The 3,652-nt window shown below is 32.6% G+C and overlaps 1 non-coding gene across 1 annotated transcript; it reads left to right on the top strand.

Moving 5' to 3' along the window:
• Positions 1-2,333: 2,333 nt before the first annotated feature.
• Positions 2,334-2,633, top strand: LOC150088037 (signal recognition particle RNA). The gene has a single exon (XR_016546822.1).
• Positions 2,634-3,652: the final 1,019 nt, after the last annotated feature.

The raw sequence follows: 3,652 nt of genomic DNA, 5'->3' as shown, positions 1-3,652 counted from the left end.
AAATAATCGCTTGCTGGTATTACCGCAACTAGATGGAGCCATATGCAGTACAGAATAAATATACTGTATCAAATTAGAGAATTAAATCAGAAATACTGAATTTAAAAAGCTTATTATCGCTGCATCAAAATAGTTCTTGAGTTGCTTAATATTCATAAATTACATAACTGAGCGCGAGAGAGAGAATGGTGAGTCAGCCAAAGTTCTAGGGAAGGGAAGATGAATGTCAAGTAACACGTTTCATGAAAATGAATAAATAAATAAGGAAAGCTTGTTTTTCTCATACGAGGTTATGACAGTTGCTAGAGTTAGCTAAAATAAGGAAATTACCATTTATTAAATGATAATTAAAGAATCTGTTTAACATGATTATAACCAACATCTACTTACTTTAACTTTTGGTTTATACTGTATATCTTTAACCTGATATTTGTTATGGAAAATCTTATAAATTAAAAACCAATGCTGATTTTGAGAAATTGTATGAGAAACGAAATCGGTATTACCTAAATTAAAATTGTAATGTACGTATTTAGTGATGTCGAGAAAAGGTAAATACAGTATATGCATAAATATAAATAAATACACATTGCGGGAAGAAAATTAAATACGTACCGTGGCGGGAGGATAAATATGTTCAATAAATATATGCAAATAAATATGTTCTAACACAGAAAATGTTCTTTACTTTAAGACTATAAAATACGTGTTTTCCTAATTTTTCATATAAAGGTAATTTTGCAAGTATTCAAATTTATAACGTAAAAATAATTTTGAAATGAGTTTTAGGCAGTTCCTGCAGCAATGGCATGTTCACATATGCCATAAGATTCACTATTTCAAATCACTAATAATTCAAATATAAAATTTTTACAGAAAAAATTAACGTAGTTATTGGAATTGTATCGGGTGTTACAATTTTTCAATTACTGCATATCTGGTTATGAAACGTACTTTAGGCTTAATGATAAGTATGAAAGTACAGTACTGCAGGAATTCTGATACGACCAGTTCATAAATTAAACTGTTTCGTAATAATTAATTCGAAGTTCCCCAAATAGATGAAATTATCTATTGGAAGAGCCTCGAACAACCAATACACATAATACAGTGATGCCGTTGATATTAATTAACATATTTTTAAAACAGAAACCGGGATACCTTGTAACTTGACTTCATCTCATATTAATGGCGACGAAAGTTGTACCACTGGAATGGTGAGACGCAACTGCTGGAGGGAGGATAACTGACAAGTACCCACTTTACGTATTATACTTTTGTACTGTATAATTTCTGTTTTTTATCGCATACGTGTCGTGGTATGATCCTCTACCGCCTCTTCAGAGTGTTATTGTTGCATGTATGAATAAAATATTATCAAATTAAAAGATAATTTATATATATATATATGGACAAAATTGGAAAATTAAAATTACAAATAAATTAAAATATTCGTTGTGTGAAAATAATAGAAATCACTGGAATGAGCAATCTGGGAATAATAATATTTTAGCATAATGAGGCGTGGTGGTACAATTATCGGCATCTACGACTTTTTGGAATTTAATTTATTTGAGTATCATTAAATTAGCAATAACCAGATAGAATAAAATCATAATTTTCAAAGATAGAATAAAATAATACTTTCCCTCAAATTTTTAAGAATAAAAATCGACAAAAATAAATGAAATTGGAACATTTTAAATTGAAGTACCTTAATGCAATGTATGGAAACCAAAGTTTTATAAGTATTTTACAGAACTGTAAAGAACGTTATAGTATTTTTCCTAGTGACCAAGTGTGCCTTTGTCACTGGACTCTGCAAACTCTAGAGCAAATCCTGGAAACAGATAGAGAAACTTGATTTTAATAGATATCTAATAGACATCTAAAATACGATTAATACATCTTTGATAACGAATAAGAACGAAGTAAATAAATTGAAAAGAAAGAAAAAAGCAGCAAGAAGGAGAAAATAAGGGAAAAATAATTAAAACAGTATACAATAAAGTTACATTTTTATTTTATAATTTTTTGTTTACAATATTTTTCACTATATAGAATATTGTAAGAATCTGAAAAAAATAGTGTACAAATTCACAACCTGTTCTTTTTTGAAGCTAGATGGCGGCAGTATCCGCAAATGTTAAATCATTTTTCAGTATAATCTCAGATTAAGGCTGATCGGAATTTACAGGTCTGTTCAAACGTATTGCAATGTTTCAAATACATTTTCTGACCATTTTTTGATTATATGCAGTCCCCAGTTCGATGTTTGTACTTATGCAAGATGGAATCCAAAGCCAAAATCCCCACTTATGAAAGGTTTCATCGCCGGGAGTCGTGGCGGTCTCCTGTAATCCAGCTGCTTTGGAGGCTTGGACTGGTGGATGATTTGCAGGCTGGAGTCCTGTTCCTCAGTGTTCCTATGTTGATCGGATGTCCGCACTAAGCACGGCGTCGATATGGTGACTTCGGGGGAGCCTAGAGTCACCAGGTTGACTAAGGAGAAGCGAATCGGCCCAGGGCGGAAACGCAGCAGGCAAAAGCTTCCGCGTTGTGCAGTAGTGGGATCGCGTCTGTGAATAGGCGGTGAGGAGTAGCCAGTCTAATAAAACCAGACCCAGTTCTTTTTTATTTATCTCCAAAAAGAGAGAAAAATTGAAGAATTTTTTTAATTTCTAGAATGGAATAACATTTTTAAATAAATAATATAAGTTGATTTGCATTTTTACAAATAGATAGTGCCACAGTCAACATATAGACAGTTGAAATAAAAACAAAAAAAAAAACAGCAGTGAATAAATGAGGCAAGTGCATCTCTTAGAGTTGTATGCATTTTTTTTTTATTCACAAAAATAAAGGTACGAGCAGGAGATGAAGAGTGGAAGATGCAAGATGGCTGAACTCAATCGAAGAAATCATTTCCGCTTGTATCGCAGCATATGGCGTAAAGGAAAATAAACAAAATATTATAAAGAAAACAACCCTCTGAGGGAAAATTGTATTGCACATATATGGTAAATAAATAAATTTTCTGTTTATACTCCGGGACGACCAAATGATCAGAGGAGTTCACAAGATAGACAGAATACAAGAAACAGCACCGTATTCAGCAGTCACGGGCTTGAACCCCGGTCACTCAAGGCACGTGTACTTATGCACCCGCGCGCCTGACCACTAGGCTAGTAGTTTGCTATTGCGTTGAAATATAGATTTTAGCTGATCTTGAAGAAAGTTGATGTCCCTCAAGAACTTGGTAAGTCAATTCACACCACTGTGTGGTCAAAAGTATTTGCAAAAACTCCCACGAACATTGTGTACTGTGCAGGGATTAGTTTTTAGTCAAATGAAACTAATTTTTTATTATTTTCATGGGAAAAAAATTGGACAGAGTTGGCACAAAGTTTGTGCATAGGGGTTGAGGTTGTTTCTCTACCATGTTTTAGGTTTCTGAAATAAAGGCATTTTTTGCAACTACCTGTGTGTGTTTAAATACTCTTGGTCATGTAGTGTAGATCTAACATGAAGTTATTCTCCAGATTTTTTATTATAACAAAATATTAGCCAAAACTTTTAAATAAAAGATCAAACGTTATTGTAAATATCACAAAAGACCAAACGCCTATTAGAAACTCTTCTACATAAGGTA

Source organism: Mastigoproctus giganteus, chromosome 3, assembly GCF_048544385.1.
Source record: "Mastigoproctus giganteus isolate SK-2022 chromosome 3, ASM4854438v1, whole genome shotgun sequence".
Classification (NCBI taxonomy): Eukaryota; Metazoa; Arthropoda; class Arachnida; order Uropygi; family Thelyphonidae; genus Mastigoproctus; species Mastigoproctus giganteus.
The sequence above is the reverse complement of the archived record's forward strand: the minus strand, read 5'-3'. Positions and strand labels throughout refer to the sequence as shown.